Raw genomic sequence first — 21238 nt, 5'->3', positions numbered from 1 at the left:
GAGAGAGACACAGCGAGAGAGGGGACACAAGCAGGGGGAGTGGGAGAGGGAGAAGCAGGCGCCCCGCTGAGCAAGGAGCCCGATGCGGGACTCGATCCCAGGACCCCGGGACCATGACCTGAGCCGAAGGCAGATGCTTAACGACTGAGCCACCCAGGCGCCCTTTGTTGAGGATTTTTGCATCTATTTTCATCAGGGATATTGGTCTGTAGTTCTCTTTTATAGTAGTGTCTTTATCTGGTTTTGGTATTAGGGTAATCCTGGCCTCAGAGAATGAATTTGTAAGTTCCTTCCTTTTCTATTTTTTTGGAATAGTTTTAGAAGCATAGGTATTAACTCTTCTTTAAATCTTTGGTAGAATTTGCCTGTGAAGCCATCTAGCCCTGGACTTTTGTTTGTTGGGATTTTTTGATTACTGACTCAATTTCTTTGCCGGTTATCAGTGTGTTCAAAATTTCTATTTCTTCCTGATTCAATTTTGGTAGTGTGTATGTTTCTAGGAATTTATCCATTTCTTCTAGATTGTCCAGTTTGTTGGCAGATAGTTTTTCACACTGTTTTCTTATAACCCTTTGCATTTCTGTGGCATTGGTTGTTAATTCCTCTCCTTTGTTTCTCATTTTATTTGAGTCATTTATCTTTTTTTCTTGATGAGTCTGGCTAAAAAATTATCCATTTTGTTTATCTTTTTAAAGAACCAGCTCCTGGTTTCATTCTTCTGTTCTTTTTCTTTGTCTCTATTTCATTTATTTCTGCTCTTACCTTTATTTCTTTCCTTCTACTGGCTTTGTGTTTCGTTTGTTCTTTTTCTAGCCCCTTTAGGTGGAAGGTTAGGTTGTTTATTGAAGGAAGGAACTTACTTTATTCTTGCTTCTTGAGGTAGGCCTGTATTGCTATAATCTTCCCTCTTAGGATAGCTTTTTCTTCATCCCAAACATTTTGGATCATTATGTTTTCATTTTCATTTGTCTTTATGTATTTTTTTTTAAAATTTCCTCTTTGTTTCTTGGTTGACTCCTTCATTGTTAATAGCATGTTATTTATACTCCCATGTATTTGTGTCTTTCCAGATTTTGTCTTGTGATTAATTTTTAGTTTCATATTGTGATTGGAAAAGATACATGATAAGATTTCAATCTTTTTTAATTTATTGAGACTTGCTTTGTGTTCTAACATGTAATCTATTCTGCAGAATATGCCATGCACGCTTGAAAGGAATGTGTATTCTGTTGTTTGGGGATAGAATGTTCTGAATTTTTCTGTTAGGTCTATCTGTCCAATGTGTCATTCAAAACTACTTTTTCCTTGTTGATTTTCTGTCTGGATGATCTATCCATTGATATAAGTGGGATGTTAAAGTCCTGTACTGATTGTGTTTCTGTCAATTTCTTCCTACATATCTGCAAATAGTTGCTTTATGTATCCAGGTGCTCCCATGTTCAGTGCATATTTATAATTGTTATATCCTCTTATTGTATTGTTCCCTTTATCATTATATAGTGTATTTTTGTGTCTCTTGTTATAGTCTTTGTGTTAAAGTATATTTTGTCCAATGTAAGTATTGTTACCCCTCTTTTCTTTTCACTGTCATTTGCATGGTAAAAGTTTTTCTTTCCCTTCACTTTCAATCTGTGTTTGTCTTTAGGTCTGAAGTGAGTCTTTTGTAGGCTGCATACACATGGTTCTTATTTTTATCTATCTTTTGATTGGAGCATTTACTTCATTTACATTTAAAGTAATTACTGATAGGTATGTTCTCATTGTCATTTTGTTGATTTCTGGTATTTTTTGTAGTTCTTTTCTGTTCCTTTTTCTTCTGTTGCACTTTTCCCTTGTGTTTGATGGCTTTCATTAGTGCCATGCTGGGATTCTTTTCTCTTTATTTTTTGTATAGCATGTGTTTTTGATTTGTGTTTACCATTATGATCATATATAATTGTTTATGCATACAGCAGTCTATATTAAGTTGATGGGTTTCAACTCATTCTAAAAGCACTAACTTTTTACTCCTTCCCCCATGTTTTATGCATATTGTGTCATACTTTACATTTTCCTTTGTGAATTCCTCGACTGATATTTATAGTTCTTTTTTTAAGAGATTTTATTTATTTGACAGAGAGAGAGAGTGAGCATAAGCAGGGGGAGCAGCGGAGGGAGAGGGAGAAACAGGCTCTCTGCTGAAGGGGGAGCTCAATGCGGGGCTCGATCTCGGGACCCTGGGATCATGACTGGAGCCAAAGGCTGATGCTTAACTGACTGAGCCACCCAGGCACCCCAAATATTTATAGTTCTAATTTATTTTACAGTTTTTGCGCTTTAACCTACATACTGCTTTTATAACTGATTTATTTACTACTTTTATTATATGTTTGCATTAACCTGTCAAATATCTTCCTTTCATAATTTTCTTTCTCCTAATTATGGCCTTTTCTTTGAACTCAAAGAATTCCCTGTAACATTTATTGTAAGGCTGGTTTAGTGGTGATGAACTTTAACTTCTGTTTGTATGGGAGAATTTTTTTTTCCTAGGCAAAGAACTTTATTAACCTTGTTTCAAACTTTATTCCCAGGCTTCTTCAGCTTAATTAGCTGCAAAGAATGAATTGTGTATAATCAAAAACTGAAAAGATCTGCAGTGTCCAAGGGGCTTGGGCTTAAAAATATTAGAGATCTAGATTTTATCAGATCCATGAACAAAATTTTAAAAAGCAGTCATAATATAAAAGAGCAGCTCCCAGTAACTTCTTCAAGTTTTTTTCTTCTTCAGAAGTTGACCCAATTCAGTTTGGTTCATTCTTGGAAGCTTCATCAAAATTCTCCACAAGATCTGGAACTTCATCATCATCATCCTCTCCAGGAGCAAGTGGTGCTTTTCCATCCACAGATTGTTTGGGCAGAGCTTCAGCCAGTCTTCTTAAACTAGTCAGACTGCCTGCACCGAGTTGGTTTAAGATACTGGGTAGCATTTCTGTCAGCTGCTTTGTCTCAGCATGGCCTGAATGGTGAAAGTGTTCCCGGCCAGCGACGCCTGAACTTTGGGGTTGTTAAAGTGGATCACTGCTCCTTGGTTTGTGACCATATTCACTTCTTCAATACCAGAGATATTCTTTACTCCTAAATTCTTTAAGGAGAACTGAAGTTTTTTATCTTCTGCTGTAGCCGTTCTATGAACCATCGGTGAGCAGTTCCTTTCCCACCAATGCGCACTTGTGCTTGCAGTTTGGCGAGTTTCTCCTGGTTTATGATAGTTTCTTTCATCTTGTTGGAGCGGAAATGGGACTGCACGGGGGAATAGGGTTGGCACTCAGGGGGTCTCAGGCGGACCAGCTGAGATTAGGTGCACACACGCGGGGACACAAGATGGCAGCTGTATAGGAGAATTTGTATCTCTCCTTTTATTCTGAATGATAACCTTTGTAGGTAGAGTATCCTTGGTTGCAAGCTTTGTTCTCTTTCAGTATGTTGATTATATCATTCCACTCCTGGTCAGCAAAAGCTCTCCTAAAAAAACTTAGCTAACAACCTTGTGGGGTATCTCTTGTATGTAACAGTTTTCTTTCATCTTTTTGTTTTTAAAATTATCTCTTTATCACTACTTTTTGTCATTTTATTATGTGTCTTTTTTTCCAGCTTTTTGTTTATTTATTTATTTATTTTTATGTTGTTAGCCAACATATAGTACATCATTAGTTTTTGATGTGGTGGTCAATGATTCATTAGTTGTGTATAATACCCAGTGCTTATTACCACACATGCCCTCCTTAATACCCATCACCCAGTTACCCTGTCCCCCAACCCCCTCCCTTCTGTAACCCTCAGTTTGTTTCCTGGAGTCCAGAGTCTCTCTCTCATGGTTTGTCTCCCTCTCTGATTTCTTCCCATTCAGTTTTCCCTCCCCCTGTGGTCCTCTGCATTATTCCTTATGGTCCACATATGAGTGACACCATGTGATAATTGTCTTTCTCTGCTTGATGTAGACCTCTTTGGGTTCATTTTGTTGGGGCTCTCTGTGCTTCTTGCAACAGTGTGTCTGTATCCTTCCTTAGATAAGGGAAATTTTCAGCTATCATTTCTTCAAATAAATTTTCTGCCCCTTTCTCTCGTTCTTCTTTTTCTGGGAGCCCTATAATGTTAATGTTATTATGCTTCATGATATTACTGAGGTCCCTTAACTTATTCTCATTCTTTATTATTTTTTTTTCCTTTTGCCATTCATCTTGGTTGCTTTCCGTTATCCTGTATCCTAGGTAGTTGATCCACTCTCACACTTCTTCTAATCTGCTATTGATTCCCTCTAGTATATTTTTTATTTCAGTAATTATGTCTTTCATCTCTGACTGGCTCTGTCTTATATTTTCTATCTTTTTCTTGAAGGTCTCACTGAGATCCTTTTATCTTTTTTCAAGTCCAGTGAGTATACTTATGACTATTACTTTGAATTTTTCTTCAGACATATTGCTTAACTCCATTTCATTTAACTCTTTTGCTATCTTTTTTTTTTTAATTTAGACTGAATTAACCAACATATACTACATCATTAAATTCAGTAATTCATCAGTTGCATATAACATCCAGTGCTCATCACCTCACGTACCCTTCTTAATGCCAATCACCCAATTACCTAATCCCCACACTTACCTCCCCTCCAGCAACCCTCAGTTTGTTGCCTATAGTTAGGAGTCTGTCATGGTTTTTCGCCCTCTCTGATGATTTCCCATTCAGTTTTCCCTCCCTTCACCTATGATCCTCTGTGGTGTTTCTTATATTCCACATATGAGTGAAACCATATGATAATTGTATTTCTCTGATTGACTTATTTCGCTCAGCATAATACCCTCCAGTTCCATCCACATCAATGTAAATTGTAAGTATTCATCCTTTTGGATGCCTGAGTAACATTCCATTTATATATATATATATCTTTATCCATTCATCTGCCGATGGACATCTCAGCTCTTTACATAGTTTGGTTATTGTGTATATTGCTGCTATGAACATTGGGGTGCAGGTGCCCCTTCAGATCACAACATTTGTGTCTTTGCGGTACATACCTAGTAGTGCATTTGCTTCTTGAGGAACCTCCATACTGTTTTCCAGAGTGGTTGTACCAGCCTGTATACCCACAGTGTAAAAGTGTTCCTCTTTCTCCACATCCTCACCAACATTTGATGTTCCCTGTCTTGTTAATTTTAGCCATTCTGACTGGTGAGAGGTGGTATCTCATTGGAGTTTTGATTTGTATTTCCCTGATGACAAGTGATGTCATTTTTTCATATACCTGTTGGCCATTTGTATGTGTTCTTTAGAAAAATTATTGTTCATGTCTTCTGCCCATGTTTTGACTGGATTTGTTGTTTTTTGAGTGTTGAGTTTGATATGTTCTTTATAGATTTTGGATATTAGACCTTTATCTGATATGTCATTTGTAAATACCTTCTCCCATTACGTAGGTTGCCTTTTAGTTTTGTTGAGTGTTTCCTGTGCTGTGCTTTACATCTTGAAGTCCAATAGTTCATTTTTGCTTTTGTTTCCCTTCCCTTTGGAGACGTGTCTAGCAAGAAGTTGCTGTGGCCGAGGTCAAAGAGGTTGCTGCCTGTGTTTTCCTCTAGGATTTTAATGGATCCTATCTCACATTTAGGTCTTTCATCCATTTTGAGTTTATCTTTGTGTATGGTGGAAGAAAATGGTCTATTTTCATTCTGCATGTGGCTGTCCAATTTTCCCAGCACCATTTGTTGAAGAGACTGTCCTTTTTCCATTGGATATTCTTTCTTGCTTTGTCAAAGATTAGTTGAGGATAGAGCTGAAGGTCCATTTCTGAGTTCTCTATTCTGTTCCATTGATCTATGTGTCTGTTTTTGTGCCAGTATAATACTGTCTTGATGATTACAGTTTTCTAAAATAACTTAAAGTCACGCATTGTGATGCCACCTGCTTTGGTTTTCTTTTTCAACATTCCTCTGGCTATTTGGGGTCATTTCTGGTTCCATACAAATTTTAGGAATATTTCTTCCAGCTCTGTGACAAATGTTGATGGTATTTTGATAGGGATTGCATTGAATGTGTAGATTGCTCTGGGTAGCATAGACATTTTTACAATATTTATTCTTCCAATCCATGATCATGGAATGCTTTTCCATCTCTTTGTTTCTTCCTCAATTTCATTCATAAGTGTTCTGTAGTTTTTGGAGTACAGATCCTTTACCTTTTTGGTTTGGTTTATTTTTAGGTATCTTATGTTTTTTGGTCCAGTTATAACTGGGATTTCTTCCTTAATTTCTCTTTCTTTCAATGTTAGTGTATAGAAATGCAACTGATTTCTGTGCATTGATTTTATATCATGCCACATCGCTGAATTGCTTTATGAGTTCTAGCAATTTTGGGGTGGAGTATTTGGATTTTCCACGTAAAATGTCATGTCTTCTGCAAAGAATGAGAAATTAATTTCTTTGCCTATTTGAATGCCTTTTATTTCTTTTTGTTGTCTGACTGCTGAGGCTAGGACTTCTAGTACTATGTTAAGGAACAGTGGGGAGATCTGGCATCCCTGTCATGTTCCTGACCTTAGGGGAAAAGCTCTCAGTTTTTCCCCATTGAGAATGATACTCGCTATGGGCTTTTCATAGATGGCTTTTATGATATTCCTATGTTGCATCTATCCCTACACTGTGGAGAGTTTTAATCAAGAAAGGATGATGTTTTTGTCAAATGTGTTTTCTCTATCAGTTGGGATCATATGGTTCTTGTCCTTTCTTTTATTAATGACATGTATAACGTTGATTGATTTGCAAATGCTGAACCACCCTTGCAGCCCAGGAATAAATCCCACTTGGTTGTGGTGAATATCCTTTTAACGTACAGTTGGGTCCTCTTGGCTAGCATCTTAGTGAGAATTTTGGCATCCATGTTCATCAGGGATATTGGTCTGGAATTCTCCTTTTTGGTGGGGTCTTTTTTTGGTTTTGGAGTTAAGGTAATGCTGGCCTCATAGAATGAGTTTGGAAGTTTTTCTTCCCTTTCCATTTTCTGAAACAGCATCAGAAGAATAGGTACTAGTACTTCTTTAAATGTTTGGTAGAATTCCCCTGGGAAGTCATCTGGCCCTGGACTCTTGTTTCTGGGAGATGTTTGATTACTGCTTCAATTTTCTTGCTTGTTATGGGTCTGTTCACGTTTTCTCTTCCTTCCTGTTTCAGTTTTGGTATTTTATAGATTTCCAGGACTGCATCCATTTCTTCCAGATTGCCCATTTTGTTGGTATATAGTTGCTCACAATATGTTCTTAAAATTGTATTTCCTTGGTGTTCGTGATCTTTCCTCTTTCACTCATTATTTTATTAATTTCGGTCCTTTCTATTTTCTTTTTGATAAGTCTGGCTGGGGGTTTATTGCTCTTATTAATTCTTGCTAAGAACCAGCTTCTACTTTCATTGATATGTTCTACTGTTCTTTTGGTTTCTATTTCATTGATTTCTGCTCTACTCTTGATTATTTGCCTTCTCCTTGGTTTAAGCTTTATTTGATGTTCTTTCTGCAGTTCTTTAGGTGTAAAATTAGCTTGTGTACTTGAGATCTTTCTAATTTTTTGATAGAGGCTTGCATTGCAATGTGCTCCACTCTTAGGAGTGCCTTTGCTGCATCCCAAAAGTTTTAAACAGTTGTGTTTTCATTTTCATTTGTTCCCATGAAGTTTTTAAATTCTTCTTTAATTTCCTGATTGATCTGTTCATTCTTTAGTAGGATGCTCTTTAAGCTCCACGTGTTTGAGTTCCTTCCAAATTTCCTCCTGTGATTGAGTTCACGTTCCAAAGCATTGTGGTCTGAAAATACACAGGGAATAATCTCAATCCTTTGCTATCAGCTGAGACCTGATTTGTGACCCAGTATGTGATCTGTTCTGGAGAATGTTCCATGTGCACTTGAGAAGAATGTGTATTCTGTTGCTTTAGGATGGAATGCTCTGTATATATCTGTGAAGTCCATGTGGTCCAGTGTGTCATTCAAAGCTCTTGTTGCCTTGTTGATCTTCTGTTTAGATGATCTGTCCATTGCTGTGAGAGGGATGTTGAAGTCCCCTACTATTATTGTATTATTATCCTCAATGTGTTTCTTTAATTTGATTATTAATTAGTTGGTATGATTGGCTGCTCCCCAATTAGGTGCATACATATTTATAATTGTTAGGTCTTCTTGTTTGAGAGACACTTTAAGTATGATATAGTGTCCCTCTCCATCCCTTAGTACAGCCTTTGGTTCAAAATCTAATTTGTCTGTCATGAAGATTGCTACCCCAGCTTTCTTTTGATGTCCCCTAGCATGATAAATGGTTATTTACTTTCAATCTAGAGGTGTCTTTAGGTCTAAAATGAGTCTCTTGTAGACCACATATGGATGGGTCTTGCTTTTTTATGCAATCTGATACCCTGTGTCTTTTACTGGAGCATTTAGCTCATTTACATTCAGAGTAACTATTGAAGATATGAATTTAGTGCTATTGTATTACCTGTAAAGTCCCTGTTTCTGTAGATTGTCTCTTTTTTTTCCTGGTCTATGTTAATCTTGGGCTCCCTCTTCACTTACAGGATTCCCTTTAATATTTCTTGCAGGGCTAGTTTAATGATCACAAATTCTTTTAATTTCTGTTTGTCCTGGAAGGTCTTTAATTCTCCTTCCATTCTGAATGATAGCCTTGCTGGATAAAGTAATCTGGGCTGAATGTTTTTCTCATTTAGTGCCCTCAATATATCATGCCAGCCCTTCCTGGCCTGCCAGGTCTCTGTGGATGGGTCTGCTACCAATCTAATGTTTCTACCACTGTAGGTTAAGGAGCTCTTGCCTCGAGCTGCTTTCAGGATTTTCTCTTTATCTCTGAAATTTGCAAGCTTCTATATTATATGTCAGGGTGTTAATCTATATTTATTGATTTTGAGGTAGGATCTCTCTACCTCCTGGACCTGAATGCCAGTTTCTTTCCCCAGTTTAGGGAAGTTCTCAGCTATGGTTTGTTCATATATACCTTCTGGCCCTCTCTCTATCTTTTTCCTCTATGGACCGCAATAATTCTAATATTGTTTCACTTTAAGGTATTAGTGATTTCACGAAGCCTCCCCTCATAGCCCATTAGTTGTTTTCCTCTCTTTTCCTTAGTTTCCCTCCTTTCCATCATTTTGTCTTCTATGTCACTGACTCTCTTCTGCCTTATTTACCCTATCTGTTAGAGCATTCATTTTAGGCTGTATCTAGGTTAAAGCATTTTTAATTTTACCCCGAGTAATCTCATTTCTGCACTACAATATTCTCTAGTGTCTTTTATGCTTTTTTTCAAACACAGTTAGCAACTTTCTAATTGTTATCCTGAATTCCAGCTCTGACGTTTCACTTATATCCATATTGATTAGATTTGTGGCAGAGAGTATTACCTCTGGTGCTTTTGTTGTGAATTCCTCCTTCTAGTCATTTTGCCCAGAGAAGAATGGATGAGCCAGTGAGAAGAAAAAAAAAAAAAATCAACCACAAGCCAAGCAAAATACACACTAGACAAATCCGAAGATACCAGAAACCAAAACAGAAAAGAAAAAGAAAAAGAAAGGGAATAAGGAGAGAATATAATCTCCCAGGTGTACAAAACAAGGTGATCCACTTGTCCTAGGTGTATTTTGGTATGTTTGCTAGAAGACACTATATGCCAAAATAGTAAAGAAAGCAAAACTTTTATATATATATATGTAACCATAAATTTGAATACAGTGAAAGGAAGCCAAAAATGAAGAATAAAATGTAAATGTAGAACTGAAATTTTAAAAAGACTTAAGGAGGGCACGTGATTTTATAAGCAGTGGGTGTTACATGCAACTAATGAATGAATGAACACTACATCAGAAACTAAAAAGAAAGGAATAAATTTAAAAAAATAAATTAAAAAAATCTTAAATACAAAGAGTTGGTAAAATAAACTAAGTGTAAAGGAAAAAAAAGGAAAATTTTAAACAGAAAGATAAAAGAATTATGAGAAGAAACTTTGAATTCTGTATACTATTTTCCCTTAATCGTGGAGATTTGTAGTTCTGTGTGCTCCGTAAACTTGGTATTTGCCTGATGTTCCAGCTGGTCTTCTGGGGGATGGGCCTGCTGCACTGATTCTCAGGTGTCTTTGCCTGGGTGGAGTTGTACCGCCCCTTACCAGGAGGCTGGGCTCAGTGTACGCTGCTTCGGGTTGTTCTATGTGGGGTTTGTTCCCTGAAGCCTTTCCATGCTGCTTTAGGTGATGAAAATAAAAATGACCACACATGGATCTCCAGCCCTGGAGCTGAAGGATCATGGCCCCTTCTCTTCAATAAACCCTCAAGGAAAAGCCGTCTTCACTTTTTTGTGTGCCAAACTCTGCAGATTCCTGTAGTGTGCACCAGTGCCAATTCTCCTGGGGGAGTGAGGAGGGTTACCGAGTTTCTGCCCTTTGCAGGGAACCCGGTTGAATAGTGGTCGACTGATCGTGCCTTGGTTTGTGTTTCATGGCAATCCTAGCTGAGAGCCCACTCCCGGGCTTGGTGACTAGCCAATTTCCCTGCTCCAATGCTTGGGAACTCTGCCAGCTCAGGCACCCCCTTTCTTTGTGTGACCTCAGGGATCCTGAGACCACACTGTCCCATTTAGGATTCTGCCCCACTTCGCGACCTGAGCACCTTTCAGACAGGGATGTCTGTCATAGGAGCAGACTTCTAAAAGTTCCTATTTTGCGCTCTGGCATTATATCACTTTTCAGTAGCTGGCTTAGAGAGAGTCCTTTTCCCCCCACACCATTTGTCTTCCCATATATCCCCTCAGATTCACTTCTCTGCATCTCTTACCTTGTAAAATTGGTTGCTTTTCCACTTGTAAAATTCCAGCAATTCTTTTCTTATATCTTAGGTTGAATTCATAGGTGTTCAAAATGATTTGATACTTACCTAGCTAAATTCAAGGGACCTGATGAATTGAGGTCCCCTACTCTTCCACCATCTTGCCTCCCTCCACTATGGTTTTGTTCTGTTCTTTCATTTGGGATGTATTCCTCTGCATCCTCATTTTGTTTAACTCTTTATTTCTATGTATTAGGAAAGTCAGCCACATTTCCTGATATTGGAATTAGTGGCCTTATGAAAAAAGGTTGCCTTGTGCCTTGCCATACCATGTCCCTGTTCACCAGAACCAGTTGCTCCAGGTATGTTTCCTTTGTGGGATAATGTGCCTTATTGTTGTAGCTGAGCTGTGTTTGCCTTCAGTCCAGTCAGTTGCAATCGTACATTTTGTCTGTTTTGGGTATACCAGGCAGGGTTTTTACCTTATGTTGTTAAGGGGCCTGCTTGGGGCCCCCTTGGCTTGTAGTTGTGTGGTGTCAGCAGTCAGACCACATGCCTACCCTCTGTCTGTCTTCCTGGGCTACAGTAGCACTACCTCGCAGGGTATTCTCCCTGCTGTGTCCCCAGAGGCTTTCCTTGGGTGAGGGGCTGGCAGTCAATTCCTGTGCCTGCCCTCAGTGCATCTGCTGGAGCTGCAGTCACACTGAATTTCAGGGCTCTCTTCCTGTGTTGTACCTGATATATTTTTGTTGGTGAGCAGTGCTAACAGTCAGACTAGATTACCATCCGCAGTTTATTTCTTAGAGCTGCAGTATCGTTGATTGGCAGGGCACTCTTTCTATACTGCCAGCTATAAGGTTCAGCTGCTGGGACTTTGGGTGTCATGGTAGCCAGTGGCAGGAGTCTCTTTGGAGGAATGTCTGCTGAGTGGGGTGGTTTGGATGGGGAGGGATCCACAGAAGTACATGGGTGCAGGGCATTCAGTATTAGCAAGACAGGTGGAGAGTGCTGGTTTCCTAAAATGTCCTTTTATCTAATTGTTGGAGGGAGGGGGAGTAATGGAGCCTGAGAGCTCTTTTGTTCTTGCCAAAGTCTTTCCAGCATGTGTTCTGAAATTAGTAAATAAATCTTGACATATATCCCAGGCACTTTTTAAACTGCTGCTTCTATGTTGTATCTAGCATGGTTGTTTGTTATGCTGTTTCTTTAAGGGCAGGGACCCAGTTTCCAATCACCCTATGGCTCTCTTGGAGCTAAGCCCACTGATTTTTAAAGTGCCCAGAGTTAATTTTCCCTGATTGTAAAAATGCACAAAGTTATATCCCACTCATTTCCAAAGCCAAATGTTATGGGGACTCATCCTCTTAGTGCAGATCCCCCATGGTTGGATGCCTGGTGAGGTCTGATCCTCTCGCTTCTCCATGCTTGTGGTATCCCTCCCCTTTGTGGTTAGTCTTGCTGCAGGTTTGGTTCCCAACCTCATCTCTGTCCCTCTTACCCTTTTTGATGTAGCCTCCTCTCTACGATTAACTGTGGAATGTCTCTTCTGCCAGTCTTTGGGTTGTTTTCTGAGTTAGTTGCACTGATGTGCCTATTATCTTGGTGTGTTCATGGGATGAGGTGAGGATCCTGTTACTTCACCATCTTCCCAGTCTCTCCCTTGACTGATTTTTGTAGATATAATTGATTTTCTCCTTTTGATTTTTATCCTCCAATCTGACTTTATAAGTGATTAATTTACTCAGTTTACTGTATGTTAGCTTTTACCTTGAAAATTTTTCCTTTCCTAATTTTCTTTTAGATATGGTCTTTCTTTCCACTCAAAGAATTCTCTTTAACATTTCTTGTAAGGCTGGTTTTAATAGTGATCAACTTCTTTACCTTGTGTTTGGGAAACTCTTTATCTCTTCTTCTGTTTTGAATGATAACCTTGCTGGGTAGAGTTCTCGGTTGCAGTTTTGTTTTTTTTTGTTTTTTTTTTGTTTTTTGTTTTTTGTTTCTTTTTTCCTTTCAATACTTTGGGTTATATCATGCCTCTCCATTTTGGCCCACTAAGTTTCTCCTGAAAAATCAGCTGATAGCCTTATGGGGTTTCTTTTGTATGTAACTGTTTTCTTTTGTCTTGCTGCTTTTTAAATTTCTCTCCCCAGTGCCAAGGATGCCTGATGTTTGATCTGATCCTCTTATTTCTCTGTGCTTATGATGTTCCTCCAGTTTGTGGTTAGTCTCCATGGGGGTTTGGTTCCCAACCTCATCTCTGTCCCTCCTCTCCTTTTTGATGTGGCCTCTTCTCAACAATTAACTGTGGAAAGTCTGTTCTGCCAGTCTTCAGGTTGTTTTCAGAGTTAGTCGCATAGATGTTATTTTGGTGTGTCTGTGGGTCAAGGTAAGCACAGGATTCTCCTATTCCACCATTTCCCCTGAACTTACTTCTCTTTCTCTCTCTTTCTTTCTATCTTTGATGCATCTACCCAAAGGTTTATTAATTTATCTTTTCCAAGGACAAGTTGTTAGTTTTTATTGATTTTTCTATTGTTTTTTTCTTCTGTGTCATTTGTTTCCACTTTGATCTTTATTATTCCCTTCCTTATACTAACTGTGGGATGTGTTTATTGTGTTTATTCTTCTGTTTCTAGTACCTTTTGGTGTAAGGTTAGATTGTTTATTTGAGATTTCACTTTTTTCTAGAGGTAGGCCTATATTGCTATGAACTTCCCTCTTAGAATTGCTTTTTCTGTACCCCATAGATTTTGGAATGCATTTCCATTTTTATTTGTCTCAAGGTATTTTTTAAATTTTTTCTCTGATTTCTGTGATGACACATTGGTTGTTTAATATCATGTTGTTTAGTCTCCACATGTTTGTGTTTTTTCATTTATCTTCTTGTAGTTGATACCTAGTTTCATATTATTGCAGTATAGAAAGATACTTGATATGATTTCAATCTTTTAACATTTATTGACTTGTTTTGGAATCTGACAGGTGATCTGTTCCAGTTAATGTTCCATTTGCACTTGAGAAGAAAGTGAATTTTGTTGTTTTTGGATGGAGTGTTCTATATATAAATATTAAGTCAATGTGGTCTACTGTGTCATTTAAGGCTAACATTTCCTTGTTGATTTTCTGTTGGAATGATCTAACCAGTTATGTAAGTGGGGTATAAAGGTCTCCCACTATGATTGTGTAGCTCTTCATTTCTCCCTTTATGTCTCTTAATACATGCTTTATTTTAGTGATTATATGTTAGAGGTATAAGCATTTATAAATGTTATGTCCTTTTGTTGGATTGAACCCTTTATTATTATATATTGCTCTTTGTGTTTTGTTACAGTCTGTGTTTTAAAGGTTTTTCTTTCTGAAAAAAAATATTGCTACCTCAGCTTTCTTTTTATTTCCCTTTGCATGGGATATCTTTTTTTCATCCCTTCTCTTTCAGTCTGTGTGCAGTTTTAGGTCTGAAGTAAGTCTGTTGTAGGCAGCATATAGAAGGGTCTTTCTTTTTTAATCCACCCTATGACTTTTGATAGAGGAATTTATTACATTTATATTTAAAGTAATTATTAATACATATGTACTTAATGCCATTTTGTTAATTGTTTTCTGGTTGTTTCTGTAGTTCTTTTCCTTTCCTTTCTTCTTTTCCTGTTCTTTTCCCTTGTGGGTTACTGACTTTCTGTAGTGTTATAGTAGGATTCCTTTCACTTTTTGTGTGTATTTATTTGTTACAGGTTTTTGATTTGTGGGTACTATGAGCTTCATATATAGCAACCTATATATGTAGCAATCTGTTTTAAGTTGATAGTCACTTAAGTTTGAAAGCATTCTAAAAGCACTATATTTGTGCTCCCTCCTCACATTTCATGTTTTTGACGTCATATTTTGCATCTTTTTATTTTATTTTATTTTTTTAATTTTTTATTTATTTTTTGACAGAGAGAGACAGCGAGAGGGAACACAAGCAAGGGGGTGGGAGAGGGAGAAGCAGTCTTCCTGTGGAGCAGAGAGCCCGATGTGGGGCTTGATCCCAGGACCCTGAGATCATGACCTGAGCTGAAGGCAGACGCTTAACGACTGAGCCACCCAGGTGCCCTCTTTTTATTTTGTGTATCCTTTTTTTTTTTTTTTTAAAGATTTTATTTATTTGACAGAGAGAGAGACGGGAAGAGAGGGAACAAAAGCAGGGGGAGTGGGAGAGGGAGAAGCAGGCTTCCCGCAGAGCAGGGAGCCTGATGTGGGGCTCGATCCCAGGACCCTGGGATCATGACCTGAGCTGAAGGCAGACACTTAACTGACTGAGCCACCCAGGCGCCCCTTGTGTATCCTTTTTAAAAAGATTTCATTTACTCATTTGAGAGACAGAGAGAGTGCACACAAGCAGTGGGGAGGGGCAGAGGGAGAGGGAGAAGCAAACTCCCTGCTGAGCAGGGAACCTGATGTGGGTCTTGATCCCAGGACACTGGGATCATGACGTGAGCCAAAGGCAGACACTCAACCTACTGAGCCACCCAGGCGCCCTATTTTGTGTATCCTTTAACTAATTATTGTGGTTACAGTTGGTTTTAGTACTTTAGTTTTTTTAACTTTCATAGTAGCTTTATAAGTGGTTAATGAAGTACTTTTATTATAATAAAATAATAATTGCCTTTACAATTGAGACTTTTCTTTCATATATTATCTTATTTAATTATGGTCTCCCTTTCCACTTAAAGAAGTCCCTTTAACATTTATTGTAAGATTGGTATCCTGGTAATGGACTCCTTTAGCTTTTGCTTGACTGGGAAGATATATCTCTCCAATTCTGAATGATAACCTTGCCAGCTAGATTATTCTTGGTTGTAAGTATTTTCTTTCTTTCAACACTTTGAATATATCCTGCCACTCTCTTCTGGGCTGCAAAGTTTCTGCCGAAATGTTACCTGATAGTGTTATGATGATTCCTTCATACATAACTAGCTGTTTTTTTTTTTGCTGTTGCCTTTTCACTTTTATTATTTTATTTTATTTTGTTTATTTTTATTAATTTTTTAATTTACATTTTAGGTAGTTAACATACAGTACAAAATCAGTTTCTGGAATAGAATTCAGTGATTCATCATTTGTGTACATCCAGTATTAATCACAAGTGCCTTCCTTAATACCCATCACCTATCTAGCTTATCCCCCACTCTCCTCCCTCCATCAACCATCAGGTTGTTCTCTATAGTTAAGAGTCTCCTATGGCTTGTTTCTTTCTCTCTGTCTTTTTCTTTTCCCCCTTCCCTTATGTTCATCTGTTTTCTTTCTTAAATTCCATATATCACTGAAATCATATGGTATTTATCTTTCACTGACTGGCTTGTTTCACTTAGCATTATACACTCTAGCTCCACCCATGTCATTGGAAATAGCAAGATTTCATTTTTTTTTTTATGCTGAGTAATACTCCATTGTATATATATTCCACATCTTCTTTATACAATCATCAGCCAATGGACATTTGGGCTCTCTCCATAATTTGGCTATTGTTGATAATGCTGCTATAAACATTGGGGTGCATGTGCCCCTTCGAATCTGTATTTATGTATCCTTTGGGTAAATATTTAGTAGTGCAGTTGCTGGATTGTAGGGTAGTTCTATTTTTAACATTTTGAGGAACCTCCATACCGTTCTCCAGAGTGACTGCACCAGTTTACATTCCCATCAACAGGGCAAGAGTGTTCCCCTTTGTCTACATCTTCACCAACACCCATTCTTTCTTGTGTTGTTAATTTTAGGCATGCTGACAGGTGTGAACTGGTATCTCATTGTGGTTTTGATTTGTATTTCTCTGATGATGAGTGATGCTTAGCATCTTTTCATGTGTCTGTTAGCCATCTGGATGTCTTTAGAAAAGTGTCTATTCATGTCTTCTGCCCATTTCTTACTGGGTTATTTGTTTTCTCTTGCTTCTTTTAAGATTCTCTATGTTTGACTGTTAAAGATTTTTAACACTTCAATTATAATGTGTCCTGATGTAGATCTTTTCGGGTTCATCTTGTTTGGTGCTTTTTGTGCTTTCTGGACCTGGATGTCTGTTTCCTTCTGTAGTTTAGGAAAGTTTTTAGCCATTATTTATTTACATAAATTTTCTGTACTTTATCTCTCTCTTTTCCTTCTGCAACCTTTATAATGTGAATGTTAATATGCTTGATACTGTCCCTGAGGTTTCCTAAACTAACCTCTTTTCCTTTTTAAATATTTTATTTATTAGAGAGAGAGAGCATGAGAGAAAGAGAGCACAAGCGGGGGGGGGAGGGGCAAAGGGAGAGGGAGAAACAGACTCCCCACTGAGCAGGGAGCCTGATGTGGGACTTGATCCCAGGACTCTGGGATCATGACCTGAGCCAAAGGCAGACGCTTAACTGACTGAGCCACCCAGGTGCCCTTTTTTCTTTGTTCTTTTGTTGTTCAGATTGGATGATTTCCACTACCTTGTGTTTCTTTTCACTGATTCATTCTTTTGTATCATCGAATCTGCTTTTGATTCCCTCTAGTGTATTTTTCATTTCACTTATTGCGTTCTTCTCCTTATTGGTACTTTGTTATATTTTGTCTTTTTTTTGAAGTTCTCACTGTGTTCACTCATCTCCTGAGTTTGCTGTTAATCTTTGTGACTAGTACTTTGAATTCCTTGTCAGGTAGGTTACTTATTTCTGATTCATTAAGGTCCTTTCTGAGGTTTTGTTTTTTCATTTGGAATGTATTTCTCTGTATCCTTAATTTTTCCCTCTCTGTTTCTATGTGTTAGGCCAATCATCTACCTCTCCCAGTTTTGAAAGAGTGGCCTTGTGTAGGAATTGTCCCATGGTGCCCATAAATGTAATGCACTCTGTTCACCAGAGCCAGGTGCTTAAGTGGCATCTCCTGTTGAGCTTTGTTTGCCTACTTGTTATGCAAAAACTGTTGTGGTATGGTGGTGGACAGGGCTCTTCCCCACCTGCCCATATGGCTTGGGATCCATGGCTGTGGCTGCAAATGCATAGGTGTGTGGGGTTCTGCCTCTAGCCTGACTAGCTTGGGCTGTGATAGTGGGCAAAGCTATCCCTTGGTACAGCTTGCTGGCAGCCTCTGGGGCTACATGAGTTGTGGGGTTAGCCCCCAAGCCCCAGCTTGTTCGGGTGTTATGGTTGCTGCTGTGGCTCTGATATTGGGCAGGGCTCCACCTCTCCAGCTGTCTGGAACAATGCAAGTCCTCCAGTGGTTGTGGGTGGGATCTTACCCTATACGATCTGGCTATATTGCCATTCCTGCAGCTATGACCATGGTGGTGCATGGGGCTCTCAGCATGTATGCTTAGAAATGTTAACAGGTTACAGTGAGAGTCCCAAGATGTTGTTCACTAGCATTGGCATTAACAAGATAGAATGTAATCACACAAATTGTGCCCAACTGTTTCTCATTCCCCAGAGAGTGTCTCAGCAGTTTTTTGCCTGTTCAGCATACACTTCAGGACTAGTAAGTGGTATCCTTCACTTGTGTTGTAGGAGCTTTCCCAAATGGTGTTTTATTTCTGGGTCACAAGGTGAATGAGACTGCATGTGAGCCCTTTAAGAGCAGGTTCTCCTTTAAAAAGCTTTTGCACAGCAAAGGAAACAATCAACAAAACTAAAAGACAACTTACAGAATGTGAGAAGGTAAATTTGCAAATGACATATCAGATAAAAGGGTAGTATCCAAAATCTATAAAGAACTTACCAAACTCAACACCCCCCCAAAAATAATAATAATCCAGTCAATAAATGGGCAGAAGGCATGAACAGACATTTCTCCAAAGAAGACATTCAAATGGCTAACAGACACATGAAAAAATGCTCTACATCACTTGGCATCAGGGAAATACAAATCATAACCCCAATGGGATATCACCTCACACCAGGCAGAATGGCTAAAATTAACAACTCAGGAAACAACTGATGATGGTGAGGGTGCAGATAAAGGGGATCCCTCTTACACTGTTGGTGGGAATAGAAACTGGTACAGCCACTCTGGAAAAGAGTATGCAGGTTCCTCCAAAAGTTAAAAATTGAACTACCCTATGACCCAGCAATTGCACTGCTAGCTATTTATCCAAAGGACACAAAGATAGTGATTTGAAAGGGCACATGCACCCCAGTGTTTATAACAGCAATGTCCACAATTGCCAAAATATGGAAAGAGCCCAGATGTCCATTGACAAATGGAGATATATATATATATAAATATACAATGGAATATTACTCAGCCACCAAAAGGAATGAAACCTTGCCATTTGCAACAATGTGGATGGAACTAGAGTGTATTATGCTAAGTGAAATAAGAGAAAGAGAAGTACCATTTGATTTCACATATATGTGGAATTTAAGAAACAAAACAGGTGAACAAAGGGGAAAGGAAGTAAAACTAAAATAAGATAAAAACAGATAGGGGGGCAAACCATAAGAGACTCAACTGTAGGGAACCAACTCAGGATTGCTGGAGGGGAAGTGGGTGGGGTGATGAGATAATTGGGTAATGGGTATTAAGGAGGTCAGATAATGTAATGAGCACTGGATGTTATATGAAACTTGTGAATCAATAAATTCTACCCCTGAAGCTAATAATACACTATGTTTACTAAATTTTTAAATTTTCCAACTGCAAAACCCACTGAAGAAGCAGAATTTGAATGCAAGTCTATATAGTTCGAAAACCATTATCTTTTCCACTATACCAGTGTTCCTCAGAGTATTGTCCAATTCCTTGAGGAGTCCATGAGACCCTTCTATGGGGTCCATGAGGTCAAAATTATTTTCAAAATAATGCTATGATGTTATTTTGCTTTTTTCTTAGTATGTTGATGTTCCCACTGATGGGCTAAAAGCAATGACATTTTAGCACAAGTAAATCAAGGAAGTGGTACCAAATTGTACTAGTGGCTACTGTATTCTTTACCACAACACACCACAAGAAAAATCACTTTCACTTAAGAATTCCTTTGGTGAGGCACACCTGGATGACTTAGTTCGTTGAGCATCTGATTCTTGGTTTTGGCTCAGATCATGATTTCAGGGTGGTGAGGTTGAGCCCTGTGTTGGGCTCTGTGCTCAGTGCAAGTCTGCTTGAGTTTCTCTGTCCCTCTCCCTCTGCTCTCCCCCCAAACACACACTCTTTCTCTCAAAAGAAATGAATATCTTTGATGAAAAATAATAAAAAAATAACTTTTTAGAATCTTGACCCTGAGTACATATCATTTAATACTCTTTTTTGACCAAAAAAAGCACATTTGCTGCATAAAGAAGTTTTAGGGTTGCCTTTAGGAAAAGCACTTGTATGGTTGAGCTTTGAGTCAAACTAGCAGTTTTTCTCATGGGATACCATTTTTGCCTGTAAAACATCTATGGCTATTCCAACTTAGACATTTTGTAGACATTTTCTCAATAATTGATGAAATGAATCTGTTATTTTAAGGCAAACAACTGGGAGTATTTATTACAAATGATAAAATTTGGACTTTCAAGTGAAACTTAGAATTTTGGAAAAATTGTCTTTCACCATAAGCTTGACAGCTTTACAATATTTGAAGACTTTCTGATTAGATCACTGGTAACATTAAATGAAGTGATTTTAAAAATGCATAATGATGTGGTCAACATTTAGAAGATCTGCATAACTCAGTGATTCAATATCAAAGACTAAAATTTGATGTTAGAAAATCATGCATAGGTAAAAACAGAAAAATTTCTAAGTTCAAGATAGGCACTTCTAGTTTCTGGTCTGTTGTCTAAGGAGTTTGAAGCCATCACTCCACATCCTAACAACAAGTAAAAACTTGAACAAAGTGAAAATCCACAAACTTTCCTAGATTCATCAGAAAACTGAGGTCATAGGGCAAATTGCTACCTCCCCAATTGGAGAGACAGTGAGACAGATACAGATATCATAGCACACCAAAGCAGAGACCCTCAAGCTGAAGCTTCTGTGTGTATCAGTACTAGAATAGGGAAACTAAACTGTAATTGACAAATAGCTGGGGTCTCAGTATGAACAAGTATGAGAGTTAAAAACTCCAGGGAGACCCAGTCTTAAGGAGATAAGTGGATATACCCACACTTTTATGAGCTTCAGCTCTAGGAGTTCTACCAGGTTCACACAGTGAAGATTGCAGAAAAATCCCCTCATGCTTATAGTAGTGGGATGGGAAAAGCAGCCATTTAAAATATGCCAGAACATTCTGTTCTTCTTAACCTATTCTCAAGAGAAACTAATTTACTAAAGCCTAATGTATTGGGGTTTTATCAGAGCCCAAGTTATCTGAGGGAAGAGAAATGCCCAACTTTAGCTCCCTCTTACCATCCTGCCCAAGTTAATAGGAGGATAAAACCGAGATGCATTGTTAAGTTTATGGTCCAGGGACACAGGCTCACTAA

General features: G+C 38.3%; 1 protein-coding gene and 1 pseudogene across 1 annotated transcript in view; one reads left to right on the top strand and one right to left on the bottom strand.

Moving 5' to 3' along the window:
- Nucleotides 1-21238, top strand: part of ZC3H12B (zinc finger CCCH-type containing 12B) — a 549765-nt gene that overhangs the window by 16836 nt on the left and 511691 nt on the right. The window lies entirely within an intron of this gene.
- On the bottom strand, nucleotides 2712-3622 carry LOC116625370 (annotated as a pseudogene).

The sequence above is a fragment of the Phoca vitulina genome, unplaced genomic scaffold (genome assembly GCF_004348235.1).
Source record: "Phoca vitulina isolate PV1807 unplaced genomic scaffold, GSC_HSeal_1.0 scaffold77, whole genome shotgun sequence".
In the NCBI taxonomy this organism is placed as follows: domain Eukaryota; kingdom Metazoa; phylum Chordata; class Mammalia; order Carnivora; family Phocidae; genus Phoca; species Phoca vitulina.
Note: the sequence above shows the minus strand (reverse complement) of the source record. Positions and strands in the feature narration are given on the sequence as shown.